The sequence below is a fragment of the Arachis stenosperma genome, chromosome 9, assembly GCF_014773155.1.
Source record: "Arachis stenosperma cultivar V10309 chromosome 9, arast.V10309.gnm1.PFL2, whole genome shotgun sequence".
In the NCBI taxonomy this organism is placed as follows: domain Eukaryota; kingdom Viridiplantae; phylum Streptophyta; class Magnoliopsida; order Fabales; family Fabaceae; genus Arachis; species Arachis stenosperma.
In genome coordinates, this window is record NC_080385.1 from 10,327,272 (window position 1) to 10,343,417 (window position 16,146).

At 39.5% G+C, this 16,146-nt stretch overlaps 1 non-coding gene across 1 annotated transcript; it reads left to right on the top strand.

The window, feature by feature from the left end:
* The first annotated feature begins 10,386 nt into the window (after positions 1–10,386).
* Positions 10,387–10,494, top strand: LOC130952735 (small nucleolar RNA R71). The gene has a single exon (XR_009074911.1). It is a non-coding gene; the product is annotated as a small nucleolar RNA R71 (small nucleolar RNA).
* The last annotated feature ends 5,652 nt before the right edge of the window (positions 10,495–16,146 follow it).

The following is a 16,146-nucleotide window of genomic DNA, read 5'->3' on the forward strand; positions in this document are numbered from 1 at the left end:
ACTTATGACTCTTTTAGTGAGGATACTGAATATGGAGAGGTTGTGTTTAAAGTTGGACAAATATTCCCAACAATGAAATTGTTCAAAAAGGCTTTGAAGGACTATTTAGTATTTGAGAGAAAGGACATGTTATACATAGAAAATGAGAAGTATAAGCTGAGATCATCATGTGCAGCTGAGAATTATCCATGGTTGATATTAACATCATGGAATAGTTCTAGTAGATGTTTCCAGGAGAAGACTTTGATAGATGAACACACATGTGCTAGAGATTATGGCAGCAACATGGCTGATAGGGATTGGGTTGCATCAAAGCTCATTAAAAGACTACTTATCCATCTTGAGATGAAATCGAGACAGACAATGGATCACATGATAGAGGAGTATAATGTCCAGCTTAACCTAAAAATGATTACGAGGGCTTTAAAAGTTGATAGAGATGTGGTTGTTGGTAATGCAAAGGCACAATATGCGAAAGTTAGAGATTATTTGATGGAGCTTCATCGGTGTAATCCCGGATCCACAGCATTGATGGAAACAATGCCACAGCTTGAATCTCTCCCATTGTTTGATAGGTTATACATAATTTTAGATTTTTCCAAGAAGGATTTTAAGCAGGGTTGTAGACCTTTAATTGGTCTAGATGACTATTTCTTGAAAGGCTATTATAGTGGTCAACTACTTATTACAGTGATATAAGATGCCAATAACTACTTTTTCGTCATAGCATATGCTGTTATTCCTAATGAATTTAAGGACGCATGGAAGTGGTTCTTAACTTTGTTGCAAGAGGATTTGGGAGAGGTTACTCAGCACGGATTGAATTTCATAAGTGATCAGCAAAAGGTAAATTATACTTTTGTGCTTAACTCTATTGTGCACTTGATAAAAATTTCTTGTAAGAATTTTTTTGTGGTTGTCTAATAATTGTAGGGGATGGAGTTAGTTATCAAAGAAGTAATGCCTAATGCAAACCATAGAAATTGTGTGCTTCATATTTGAAAAAACTTCATCAAACACTTTAAGGACCAACAAACTAAGCAAATAGTATGGGAATGTGCAAGGTGCACAACTTTCCAAGAGTTCAATTGCTCCATGGAGAAAATGAAGCAAATCAATTTGGGAGCATGAGAGTATCTTTAGAGATGCGATCTAGCAGTGTGGATGAAAGCCTACTTCAGCTATGGGCCAAAGGTTGACAATATTACCAACAATATATGTGAGGTGTGGAATGTCAAGATCGTAAAATGTCGAGAAAAAAAAATCTTGACAATGTGTGAAGATTTAAGATGCTACCTGATGAGAAAAATGACAACACACAACAAGAAGCTAGAGAATCATCATGGTCACTTGACACTAGTGCAGTAGAAGAAATTGGATGAGTTTATCAAGTCTAAAGCTAAAAAGTGAAGAATCATCTGGGCTAGAGACAATAATAGACTGCTGTTTGAGGTTCATAGAGGAAGTAGCAAAGTTGAAGTTAACCTCCATCAAAGGACCTGCACTTGTAATGCTTGGCAACTTACTGGTAAATTGACAATCATCATAATATTATGCCTCACAGTAACTTTAATTTCTAATTCATACTTATTTTGTTGTGGATTTCATTTATGTGGTGTTTGTTTTTAGGAATGCCTTACTGTCATGCAGTTGCAGCGATGTATAAAATTGGACTCAAGCCAGAGGAGTATGTGCATAAATAGCTCACCATGCAAGCAATTAGGGCAACATACATGCATTGCATCAAGCCTGTTAATTCAGAGGAGTACTGAACCCCTTGTAATGCTCCAAGAACAGAACCTCTCATCATTAAGAGACCAGCTCATTGCCCCAAAATGAATAGGAAGATAGATTCAGTAGAGCCTGAGATGTTCACTACTAAAGCTAGAAAAACTTTTGAAGTGATATGCAGCAAGTGTGGATAGATTGGACATTACTATGAAACTTGTAAAAATGATCCAAAAATCCAAACCGGCACCCATTGACAAAGAAGGAGAGAAGAGTTACTAAGGGGAAGGACTTGCAAATTGTACCATTTGACTCAAGCCAGAATAGATCCCAGGTACTTTGGGGTTCGAACTGCACCACTTAGTATATTCTTAGGGGTTTAAGAGTTGCATGTGAACATTGTGAAGGGTTTATCTTTCTCATATTGAAATAGTCAGGGTTCGACTTGTGTCACTTATGTTAAGTTGTTTATATGAATATGATGAAGGTTCTAATGGAAACAATGATATCAATCAACTTGCACCACCCATAGATCCACTGGTAATATCTATTAAATTGTTATTTATCCATATTGTTGTTAAAGTTACATATTTGATTCTCCCTATACTCACATATATGTGTTACTATGATAGACAAAAGCAAAGAAGAACAAGAAGAAGAACCCAAAGACATTACCAAGGAAGGGGTAATTCAGAGTCTCAGGAACAACAAGAGGAAATTTTTCTTTTACAAATTACACCCCAAGCAAAAGAGGTATAGTGGTTTGTCACTATTGTTCAACATATTTCAACTAATTAACTCATTGCTTTCTTGTTACAGGTTGCAATAGATTCTATCAACCTGAATTAGCCACCTCCTCAATCTAACTCCACACACAACTTCAATCATGCCCAAAGAAGAAAGCACCCTATTGTTAGGCCCCAATTGCTCCCATATCGGGTCCACCTTCAACTGGATTATCTGCTCCACCACCTAGTCCTCCAGTAGTGGGTCTCAAACCCTGTGTTCCAACCAACCAAAATGTGAATCTGAGGACAACAGCAACTAATGTCCCCCATCAACAAAGTGTTATTTCTGCTGAAACCATAGATGCAGCAAGTTTCGGGACTGCAGCAAGACTTTTCAAGTTCATTCCTACCCCTGGTTTTAGACCTCCGAAGAATACTTGATCTCTGTTGTTTTGCTGTTGACTTATATGATATCAAACTGAACTCTTTTTTTGTTAATTTGATGTCAGTGTTTATAAATTAGGAAAAACTATGCTCGATTTAAGTGTATGCATGTTTAGGTTAGTTTGAAACTCTACTAGACTGTGTTGGATGGTGTTTTAATTCAAAGCTATATATTGGCCTTCTTTTTGTTGCTAAAGGGCTATATGTTGTCCCTTTCTCATACTGAAGATGAACATGATCTGCTTGTTTTGTGTAGCTGTTTTATATAAAGCATCTGTTTGGTTTGTTTATCCAATATTATCCATTTAGAAATCTGTGTAACTACATACTAAAATGCATCAAAGTACTAACATATCATCTTCATTGCATCAAAACATTATCTCATGTCAATCAACATATATTCTTCTAAAGTTAGTAATACAATTTAAACCCAGAATCACATAAGGTTTCATGCCAAACAAATGCCTTAAACAAATTTGAGATTACAATTTCAAATACAAAATTAATAATCATAGCTTTAACATTAACGCAACTAACACCACTACCGACATTACAATTCTTAGCTTCAAATTCTAACCCAGCAACTTTATCTTCTAGATCTCTGAGTTTCTCAGCATCTACAACAGCAGCATCAAGTATCTAATTTTGATCTGGCTTCTAACCCTCCATAAAAAGAGAATTTCTGGATAACTCATCAAATGATGCAACATAATCATCCAACCATGCAAAGTATTTGCAATGAGGTGTTGAACTCTGTATAATATACCCACAGCTAAGAAGATGCCACAAGGAGATAAAATCAAAGAAAGTCAAATTAAATTTTAGATTGCCTTGAAGTGTGGACATCCATAAAATAACCTGCTAGGGTTTAGTTCTGTTGAGGAGAGACACAGAATTGCATGCACCCCACAATGACATCGTGGAGTTCTCGGTGCACCAACATTTCCTGCAAAGACGATTGTAACACTTTTGCCTTCCTCTTTAACAGCTTCTCTTCCACTCCCGCCAATGGAATTTGATGCATGCTCCTTGCTCCTGCTCATGGACCTGCTACTACTCCTAGGGTTTTCTTGTAAATGTGAAGCTTGGTTGATGGGGTTTTCTGGAAACACAAAGTCTCCAAAGCAACTGAAGGATTTTTTTCTCGTGTAAACAACATCATTTTTGAAGACGTGGAGGTGGACAGTTAAGCCCCTGCCCATTTGAACTTGTCTAACTAAGCACAAAACGAATACGTCAGCAAGCTAACAAGATAGGTCATATGGTGCGCGAAATTGTGAACAATACTTTTCACAACTCTCATAATCCCCGGTCATGAACTCCAAAAACTTGGTAGTTCAATCCCATGGCATTACACAACTTCGCACAACTAACCAGCAAGTGCACTGGGTCGTCCAAGTAATACCTTACGTGAGTAAGGGTCGATCCCACGGAGATTGTTGCTATTGAAGCAAGCTATGGTCATCTTGTAAATCTTAGTCAGGTAAACTCAAATGTATATGATGATGAACGAAAATAACATAAAAGATAAAGATAGTGATACTTATGTAACTCATTGGTAGGAACTTCAGATAAGCGCATGAAGATGCCTTTCCTTCCGTCTCTCTGCTTTCCTACTGCCTTCATCCAATCCTTCTTACTCCTTTCCATGGCAAGCTCATGTAGGGTTTCACCGTTGTCAATGGCTACCTCCCATCCTCTCATTGAAAGCGATTGCATATGCCCCTGTCACGGTCATAGCGGAATTCATCTGTCGGTTCTCAATCAGGCCGGAATAGAATCCAGTGATTCTTTTGCGTCTGTCACTAACGCCCCGCCCTCAGGAGTTTGAAGCACGTCACAGTCATTCAGTCATTGAATCCTACTCAGAATACCACAGACAAGGTTAGACCTTCCGGATTCTCTTGAATGCTGCCATCAGTTCTCGCCTATACCACGAAGACTCTGATCTCACGGAATGGCTGGCTCGTTTGTCAGGCGAGCACTCGGTTGTCAGGCGATCAACCATGCATCGTGTATCAGAAATCCAAGAGATATTCACTAAGCCTCAGATGCGTGTAGAACAAGAGTGGTTGTCAGTCACTTTGTTCATGAGTGAGAATGGTGATGGGCGTCAATCATCACCTTCATCATGTTGAAGAACAAGTGATATCTTGGACAAAGAACAAGCGGAATTGAATAGAAGAACAATAGTAATTGCATTAATACTCGAGGTACAGCAGAGCTCCACACCTTAATCTATGGTGTGTAGAAACTCCACCGTTGAAAATACATAAGAACAAGGTCTAGGCATGGCCGAATGGCCAGCCTCCCAATGATCTAAGATAGCATAAAACTCAAAGATAGCTACCAAGATGTCAAATACAATAGTACAAGGTCCTACTTATAGAAAACTAGTAGCCTAAGGTGTACAGAAATGAGTAAATGACATAAAAATCCACTTCCGGGCCCACTTGGTGTGTGCTTGGGCTGAGCAATGAAGGAATTTCGTGTAGAGACCTTTTCTGGAGTTAAACGCCAGCTTTCATGCCAGTTTGGGCGTTTAACTCCAAATTTTATGCCAGTTCCGGCGTTTAACGCTGGAATTTCTGTAGGTGACTTTGAGCGCCGGTTTGGGCCATCAAATCTTAGGCAAAGTATGGACTATCATATATTGCTGGAAAGCCCAGGATGTCTACTTTCCAACGCCGTTGAGAGCGCGCCAATTGGGCTTCTGTAGCTCCAGAAAATTCACTTCGAGTGCAGGGAGGTCAGAATCCAACAGCATCTGCAGTCCTTTTCGGTCTCTGAATCAGATTTTTGCTCAGGTCCCTCAATTTCAGCCAGAAAATACCTGAAATCTCAGAAAAACACACAAACTCATAGTAAAGTCCAGAAAAGTGAATTTTAACTAAAAACTAATAAAAATATACTAAAAACTAACTAGATCATACCAAAAACATACTAAAAACAATGCCAAAAAGTATATAAATTATCCGCTCATCACAACACCAAACTTAAATTGTTGCTTGTCCTCAAGCAACTGAAAATCAATTAAGATAAAAAGAAGAGAATATGCAATGAATTCCAAAAACATCTATGAAGATCAGTATTAATTAGATGAGCGGGGCTTTTAACTTTTTGCCTCTGAATAGTTTTGGCATCTCACTCTATCCTTTGGAACTCAGAATGATTGGCTTCTTTAGGAACTCAGAATCCAGATAGTGTTATTGATTCTCCTAGTTAAGTATGATGATTCTTGAACACAGCTACTTATTGAGTCTTGGCCGTGGCCCAAAGCACTCTGTCTTCCAGTATTACCACCGGATACATACATGCCACAGACACATAATTGGGTGAACCTTTTCAGATTGTGACTCAGCTTTGCTAAAGTCCCCAATTAGAGGTGTCCAGGGTTCTTAAGCACACTCTTATTGCCTTGGATCACAACTTTATTCCTTCTCTTTTTTTTCTTTTCTTTCTTTCTCTTTTTTTTTCGGTTTTTTTTTTTTCGTTTGCTTCTTTCTTTTTTTGTATTCACTGCTTTTTCTTGCTTCAAGAATCATTTTTTTGATTTTTCAGATCCTCAGTAACATGTCTCCTTTTTCATCATTCTTTCAAGATCCAACATTCATGAACCACAAATTCAAAAGACATATGCACTGTTTAAGCATACATTCAGAGAACAAAAATGTTGCCACCACATCAAAATAATTAAACTGTTATAAAATTTAAAATTCATGCAATTCCTTCCTTTTCAATTAAGCACGTTTTTATTTAAGAAAGGTGATGGATTCATAGGACATTCATAACTTTAAGGCATAGACACTAAGACACTAATGATCATAAGACACAAACATGGATAAACATAAGCACTAAAATTCGAAAAACAGAAGAATAAAGAACAAAGAAATTAAAGAACGGGTCCACCTTAGTGATGGCGGCTCTTTCTTCCTCTTGAAGATTCTATGGAGTGCTTGAACTCCTCAATGTCTCTTCCTTGTCTTTGTTGCTCCTCTCTCATGATTCTTTGATCTTCTCTAATTTCATGGAGGAGAATGGAGTGTTCTTGATGCTCCACCCTTAGTTGTCCCATGTTGGAACTTAACTCTCCTAGGGAGGTGTTTAGTTGCTCCCAATAGTTTTGTGGAGGAAAGTGCATCCCTTGAGGCATCTTAGGGACTTCATGAGGAGGAGGGTCTCTTGTGTGCTCCATCTTTTTCTTGGTAATGGGCTTATCCTCATCAATGGTGATGTCTCCCTCTATGTCAACTCCAACTGAATAACAGAGGTGACAAATGAGGTGAGGGAAGGCTAACCTTGCTAAGGTAGAGGACTTATCCGCCACCTTGTAGAGTTCTTGGGCTATGACCTCATGAACTTCCACTTCTTCTCCAATCATGATGCTATGGATCATGATGGCCCGGTCTAGAGTAACTTCGGACCGGTTGCTAGTGGGGATGATTGAGCGTTGTATAAACTCTAACCATCCTCTAGCCACGGGCTTGAGGTCATGCCTTCTCAATTGAACCGGCTTTCCTCTTGAATCTTGCTTCCATTGTGCGCCCTCTTCACATATGATTGTGAGGACTTGGTCCAACCTTTGATCAAAGTTGACCCTTCTTGTATAAGGATGCTCATCTCCTTGCATCATAGGCAAGTTGAACGCCACCCTCACACTCTCCGGACTAAAATCCAAGTATTTCCCCCGAACCATAGTGAGATAATTCTTTGGATTCGGGTTCACACTTTGGTCATGGTTCTTGGTGATCCATGCATTGGCATAGAACTCTTGAACCATCAAGATTCCGACTTGTTGAATGGGGTTGGTAAGAACTTCCCAACCTCTTCTTCGGATCTCATGTTGGATCTCCGGGTATTCACCCTTTTTGAGTGAAAAGGGGACCTCGGGGATCACCTTCTTTAAGGCCACAACTTCATAGAAGTGGACTTGATGCACCCTTGAGAGGAATCTATCCATCTCCCATGACTCGGAGGTGGAAGCTTTTGCCTTCCCTTTCCTCTTTCTAGAGGTTTCTCCGGTCTTGGATGCCATAATGGTTATGGAAAAATGAAAAAGCAACGCTTTTACCACACCAAACTTAAAATGTTTGCTCGTCCTCGAGCAAAAAGAAGAAAGAAGAGAGTAAAAGAAGAAGAAATGAAGAAGAGGGAGATGGTGGTGTTTAGGTTGTGTGAAAATGAAGGGTGAGGTTGGTGGGGTTTTATGAAGGATGGATGTGAGTGGTGAAGAGAAAGATGGGATTTGATAGGTGAAGGGTTTTTGGGAAAGAGGTATTGAGGTGATTGGTGAATGGGGGAAGAAGAGAGAGGGGGTGGTGGGGTAGGTGGGGGTCCTGTGGGGTCCACAGATCCTGTGGTGTCAAGGAAAAGTCATCCCTGCACCAAATGTTACTCAAAATCACGTTTTGAGCTATTTCTGGCGTTAAACGCCGGGCTGGTGCCCATTCCTGGCGTTTAACGCCAGGTTCTAGCCCTTTTCTGGCGTTTAACGCCAGTCTGGTGCCCCTTTCTGGCGTTAAACGCCCAGAATGGTGCCAGACTGGGCGTTAAACGCCCAACTGCTAGGCTTACTGGCGTTTAAACGCCAGCAGCATCTTCCTCCAGGGTGTGCTGTTTTTCTTCCTGTTTTTCATTCTGTTTTTGCTTTTTTCATTGTTTTTGTGACTTCTTATGATCATCAACCTACAAAAAGGATAAAATAACAAAAGAAAGTAGTTAACTATAAAACATTGGGTTGCCTCCCAACAAGCGCTTCTTTAATGTCATTAGCTTGACAGAGGACTCTCATGGAGCCTCAGACATACTCAGAACCGTGTTGGGACCTCCCAACACCAAACTTAGAGTTTGAGTGTGGGGGTTCAACACCAAACTTAGAGTTTGGTTGTGGCCTCCCAACACCAAACTTAAAGTTTGACTGTGGGGGATCTGCTTGGCTCTGTTTTGAGAGAAGCTCTTCATGCTTCCTCTCCATGATGATAGAGGGATATCCTTGAGCCTTAAACACCAAGGATTCTTCATTCACTTGAATGATCAACTCTCCTCTATCAACATCAATCACAGCCTTTACTGTGGCTAGGAAGGGTCTGCCAAGGATGATGGATTCATCCATGCACTTCCCAGTCTCTAGGACTATGAAATCAGTAGGGATGTAATGGTCTTCAATTTTTACCAAAACATTCTCTACAAGTCCATGAGCTTGTTTTCTTGAGTTGTCTGCCATCTCCAATGAGATTCTTGCAGCTTGTACCTCAAAGATCCCTAGTTTCTCCATTACAGAGAGAGGCATGAGGTTCACACTTGACCCTAAGTCACACAGAGCCTTCTTGAAGGTCATGGTGCCTATGGTACAAGGTATTGAAAACTTCCCAGGATCTTGTCTCTTTTGAGGTAATTTCTGCCTAGACAAGTCATCCAGTTCTTTGGTGAGCAAGGGAGGTTCATCTTCCCAAGTCTCATTTCCAAATAACTTGTCATTTAACTTCATGATTGCTCCAAGGTATTTAGCAACTTGCTCTTCAGTGACATACTCATCCTCTTCAGAGGAAGAATACTCATCAGAGCTCATGAAAGGCAAAAGTAAATCCAATGGAATCTCTATGGTCTCATCTTGAGCCTCAGATTCCCATGGTTCCTCATTGGGGAACTCAGAGGAGGTTGGTGCATGCCCATTGAGGTCTTCCTCAGTGGCGTCCACCTCCTCTCTTTCCTCTCCATATTCGGCCATGGTTATGGCTTTGCACTCTCCTTTTGGATTTTCTTCTGTGTTGCTTGGGAGAGTACTAGGAGGGAATTCAGTAATTTTCTTGCTCAGTTGACCCACTTGTCCTTCCAAATTTCTGATGGAGGACCTTGTTTCATTCATGAAACTTTGAGTGGTCTTTATTAGATCAGAGACCATTGTTGCTAAGTCAGAAGTACTCTGCTTAGAACTCTCTGTCTGTTGCTGAGAAGATGATGGAAAAGGCTTGCCATTGCTAAACCTGTTTCTTCCACCATTATTGTTATTGAAACCTTGTTGAGGTCTCTCTTGATTCTTCCATGAGAAATTTGGGTGATTTCTCCATGAAGAATTGTAGGTGTTTCCATAGGGTTCTCCTAGGTAATTCACCTCTTCCATTGAAGGGTTCTCAGGATCATAAGCTTCTTCCTCAGATGAAGCTTCCTTAGTACTGCCAGGTGCATTTTGCATTCCAGACAGACTTTGAGAAATCAAATTGACTTGTTGAGTCAATATCTTGTTCTGAGCCAGTATGGCATTCAGAGTGTCAATCTCAAGAACTCCTTTCTTCTGACTTGTCCCATTGTTCACAGGATTCCTTTCAGAAGTGTACATGAATTGGTTATTTACAACCATTTCAATGAGCTCTTGAGCTTCTGTAGGCGTCTTCTTCAGATGAAGAGATCCTCCAGCAGAGCTATCCAAGGACATCTTGGATAGTTCAGAGAGACCATCATAGAAAATACCTATGATGCTCCATTCAGAATGCATGTCTGAGGGACATTTTCTGATTAATTATTTGTATCTTTCCCAAGCTTCATAGAGGGATTCTCCATCCTTCTGTCTGAAGGTTTGGACTTCCACTCTAAGCTTACTCCATCTTTGAGGTGGAAAGAACTTTGCCAAGAAGGCATTGACTAGCTTTTCCCAGGAGTCCAGGCTTTCTTTAGGTTGAGAATCCAACCATATTCTAGCTCTGTATCTTACAGCAAAAGGGAATAGCATCAGTCTATAGACCTCAGGGTCAACCCCATTAGTCTTGACTGTGTCACAGATTTGCAAGAACTCAGCTAAAAACTGATGAGGATCTTCCATTGGAAGTCCATGGAACTTGCAATTTTGTTGCATTAGAGAAACTAATTGAGGCTTAAGCTCAAAGTTGTTTGCTCCAATGGCAGGGATAGAGATGCTTCTCCCATAGAAATCAGGAGTAGGTGCAGTGAAGTCACCCAGCACCTTCCTTGCATTGTTGGCATTGTTGTTGTTTTCGGCTGCCATGTGTTCTTCTTCCTTGAAGAATTCGGTCAGGTCCTCTAAAGAGAGTTGTGCCTTGGCTTCTCTTAGTTTTCGCTTCAAGGTCCTTTCAGGTTCAGGGTCAGCTTCAACAAGAATGCCTTTGTCTCTGCTCCTGCTCATATGAAAGAGAAGAGAAAAAGAAAAATGTGGAATCCTCTATGTCACAGTATAGAGATTCCTTGAAGTGTCAGAGGAAAAGAAAAATAGAAGAAAGAAGGTAGAGGAATTCGAACTTGATGAGATAGAGTTCGAATTGTGCATTAAGAAGGAGTAGTACTCCATAAATAGAAGGATGTGAGAAGGAGGGAAGAGGATTTTCGAAAATTAATTAAAAAGATGTTAAAAACATTTTCAAATTTGATTGATAATTTTCGAAAATTGAAAGTGGAAAAGAAATCAAGTGATTTTTGAAAAAGATTTTGAAATTAGAAATTAAGAAGATTTGATTGAAAACTATTTTGAAAAAGATGAGGTTAAGAAGATATGATTAGTTTTAAAGAGATGTGATTGAGAAGATATGATTTGAAAACAATTTTAAAAGATATGTTTTGAAAACAATTTTTAAAAGATTTGATTTTGAAAATTAGTGACTTGCCTAACAAGAAAAGATATGATTTAAACATTAAACCTTTCTCAACAGAAAAGGCAACAAATTTGAGATGTTCAATCAAATCATTAATTGTTAGTAAGTATCTTTGAAAAAGGAAAGAAATTGATTTTGAAAACATTTGATTGAAAAGATATGATTTGAAAAAGATTTGATTTTGAAAACTTGAAAAAAAATTGATTTTGAAAACAAAATCTTCCCCCTAGCACCATCCTGGCGTTAAACGCCCATAATGGTATACATTCTGGCGTTTAACGCCCAAAATGCACCCTTTTTGGGCGTTAAACGCCCAACCAGGTACCCTGGCTGGCGTTTAAATGCCAGTCTGTCTTCTTCACTGGGCATTTTTGAATGCTCAGCTTTTTCTGTGTAATTCCTCTGCAGCATGTTCCGAATCTTCAATTCTTTGTATCATTGACTTGAAAAGACACAAATTAAAAATATTTTTGGATTTTTTTAATAATCAAAATGCAACAAGAATCAAATAACAATGCATGCAAGACACCAAACTTAGCAGTTTGTATACTACTGACACTATATGAGACATATAAACACTCAAGCCAAAAGAATTCAAAGATCAGAGTAAGAAATCATCAAGAATTACTTGAAGATCTTTAAGACACATGAATGAATGCATGCAATTGACACCAAACTTAAAATGAGACTAGTGTCTCAACAAGAAACATAACATATTTTTGGTTTTTATGATTTTGTAAAATTTTTTTTTTGTGTTTTTCGAAAATTAAGTGGGAAAAGATATCAAAATTCTTAATGAGAATTCCAGGAATCAGTGCAATGCTAGTCTAAGACTCCGGTCCAGGAATTAGACATGGCTTCACAGCCAGCCAAGCTTTCAAAGAAAGCTTCGGTCCAAAACACTAGACATGACCAAAGGTCAGCCAAGCCTTAGCAGATCACTGCTCCAAAAGCAAAATTGATGAAAATCAACAAGCTCTTGTGGTGATAAGTTGAAACCTCGGTCCAATCAGATTAGACATGGCTTCTCAGCCAGCCAGATTTCAACAAATCATCATGAAACTCTAGAATTCATCTTCAAGAATTTCGAAAAAAAATAAATACCTAATCTAAGCAACAAGATGAACCGTCAGTTGTCCAAACTGAACAATCTCAGGCATTGTTACCAAAAGCTTGCTCAAAACTTGAACAATCCCCAGCAACGGCGCCAAAAACTTGGTGCGCGAAATTGTGAACAATACTTTTCACAACTCTCATAATCCCCGGTCATGAACTCCAAAAACTTGGTAGTTCAATCCCATGGCATTACACAACTTCGCACAACTAACCAGCAAGTGCACTGGGTCGTCCAAGTAATACCTTACGTGAGTAAGGGTCGATCCCACGGAGATTGTTGCTATTGAAGCAAGCTATGGTCATCTTGTAAATCTTAGTCAGGTAAACTCAAATGTATATGATGATGAACGAAAATAACATAAAAGATAAAGATAGTGATACTTATGTAACTCATTGGTAGGAACTTCAGATAAGCGCATGAAGATGCCTTCCCTTCCGTCTCTCTGCTTTCCTACTGCCTTCATCCAATCCTTCTTACTCCTTTCCATGGCAAGCTCATGTAGGGTTTCACCGTTGTCAATGGCTACCTCCCATCCTCTCATTGAAAGCGATTGCATATGCCCCTGTCACGGTCATAGCGGAATTCATCTGTCGGTTCTCAATCAGGCCGGAATAGAATCCAGTGATTCTTTTGCGTCTGTCACTAACGCCCCGCCCTCAGGAGTTTGAAGCACGTCACAGTCATTCAGTCATTGAATCCTACTCAGAATACCACAGACAAGGTTAGACCTTCCGGATTCTCTTGAATGCTGCCATCAGTTCTCGCCTATACCACGAAGACTCTGATCTCACGGAATGGCTGGCTCGTTTGTCAGGCGAGCACTCGGTTGTCAGGCGATCAACCATGCATCGTGTATCAGAAATCCAAGAGATATTCACTAAGCCTCAGATGCGTGTAGAACAAGAGTGGTTGTCAGTCACTTTGTTCATGAGTGAGAATGGTGATGGGCGTCAATCATCACCTTCATCATGTTGAAGAACAAGTGATATCTTGGACAAAGAACAAGCGGAATTGAATAGAAGAACAATAGTAATTGCATTAATACTCGAGGTACAGCAGAGCTCCACACCTTAATCTATGGTGTGTAGAAACTCCACCGTTGAAAATACATAAGAACAAGGTCTAGGCATGGCCGAATGGCCAGCCTCCCAATGATCTAAGATAGCATAAAACTCAAAGATAGCTACCAAGATGTCAAATACAATAGTACAAGGTCCTACTTATAGAAAACTAGTAGCCTAAGGTGTACAGAAATGAGTAAATGACATAAAAATCCACTTCCGGGCCCACTTGGTGTGTGCTTGGGCTGAGCAATGAAGGAATTTCGTGTAGAGACCTTTTCTGGAGTTAAACGCCAGCTTTCATGCCAGTTTGGGCGTTTAACTCCAAATTTTATGCCAGTTCCGGCGTTTAACGCTGGAATTTCTGTAGGTGACTTTGAGCGCCGGTTTGGGCCATCAAATCTTGGGCAAAGTATGGACTATCATATATTGCTGGAAAGCCCAGGATGTCTACTTTCCAACGCCGTTGAGAGCGCGCCAATTGGGCTTCTGTAGCTCCAGAAAATTCACTTCGAGTGCAGGGAGGTCAGAATCCAACAGCATCTGCAGTCCTTTTCGGTCTCTGAATCAGATTTTTGCTCAGGTCCCTCAATTTCAGCCAGAAAATACCTGAAATCTCAGAAAAACACACAAACTCATAGTAAAGTCCAGAAAAGTGAATTTTAACTAAAAACTAATAAAAATATACTAAAAACTAACTAGATCATACCAAAAACATACTAAAAACAATGCCAAAAAGTATATAAATTATCCGCTCATCATCATATTACTAACGTGACAGCTCAATGTTTTCCGATCCATCAGGCCTTGAAAAAAAATGACCCACATGGACTGCGTTGTATCACGGAAGTAGGGGACAAGAACCCAAGTGAATCATTTTTATTTTGAGGAGTCGCGTTGTCATTCTAAAAAATGGACAGGGATCCGGTTGGTAGTTCACTCTAAATATTTAGCTCATGGTCAATAAGGATCGTGGGGGTTAAGTGCTTAGAGGCCAAGGTAAAGGAAGAAACGTGAAAGATTCAGCTTGGGGAACAAGGTCTTTCATGGTCAAGACAAGGTCGTGGGTTGTGAGAGACCAAAGAAAAGTGAAGCTAGATCATGGGAGAGAGAGAGAAGCATTTGACAACCCAACATTGTTGTCTATAAATAGAGAAATTAAGAAGAATCAAAGAGGACTTCAATCTGAAGCACTTTAAAACTACACAGAAATTTTACAAATTCCAAGTCACATTGACGCCAAGAAGAACCATGGATTGCAAGTGCATGTAAGTGTCTGAAACTAATTTAAATATATTCATTTCTTTCTTTTTCTGTAATAACCAGAAAAATAAATAAATAAATAAGATAGTGGAGCCCACTCTTTGATATTTTTCTTTCTTTTCTAATCCTATCCCCACACACTCACTCTTCTTCTCACTCACACTTTGTAAAGAAAAGAAAAGAAAAGAGAAGAAATAGAAAGATTGAATGAAAAAGAAGGAAAGAGAAGAGAGGAAAAAGGAGAGGAGGATGATGCTGGCAAGGACCATGCTGCCGTCGTCGTCGTAGAGGAGAGAGAAAATGAGAATGCGAGCAAAGAGAGAAAGGGAATCATCACGGTTGGAGCAAGGATATGCTTCTGCTGCCATTGAGCCACTCTGATGTCGTCGCCATCATCACAGCTGCAGGCATGAAAGCTCGAAGAGAGAGAAACAACTTGAGAGATATAGTGATGCGGAGAAAGGGTCTTCAGAGAGAGAGAGAGAGAGAGAGAGAGAGAGAGAGAGAACGCGACCAAACACGAGAAGAGGGGGAGGAGGAACTTGCCGGAGTAGAAGAAGACCTTGTCGCCGTGCCTCTGGTTGCCGAGAAGCGGCGTTGCTGACGCCAAAAAACACGCTAGAGCTTCCAAACTCACCGGTTCCATTTTTTACCTTATCTCACCATTTCAGTCCCTGTCTTACTCTTGTTCTGATTTATTTTCAGCCTCTATTCTATTTTGAATTTTCCAAAATTGTATCTGCATTTGCCTTTTATTTCAATTAGAATTTATTGCTTTTGCCTGGTGTTGTGACCATTATTGCGGCCATTATTGCTATCATGAGAATTGAAGTTGTTGTCGTTGTCCCAATCCCAAATTTTGCGCTCTTTCATTTTATTCTACTTCAACCATTCTAATCCTTTAATTTGGTATTCAGGATTTGGTCTCTTCGGTTTCTTGGGATCAAGTTATGAGTAGGCTTTTCATTTATAATTATTGACTTTTTTGGTTTATGCTATTATGAGCTTTTAATTATATTTATAAAATTATTATTGAAGAATTTTAATTTGGTTAGAATAATTGATTTATTAGAGTTGAATAATTATCTTTGTGAAGCTCATACCTTAAAAATTTTACATGAGACTATATGTATGTTTTATGAAGTTTTACATTATTTTAGAATATTTGATTTTACTCGAATATGTATTTTTGAAGCATTGAAGTA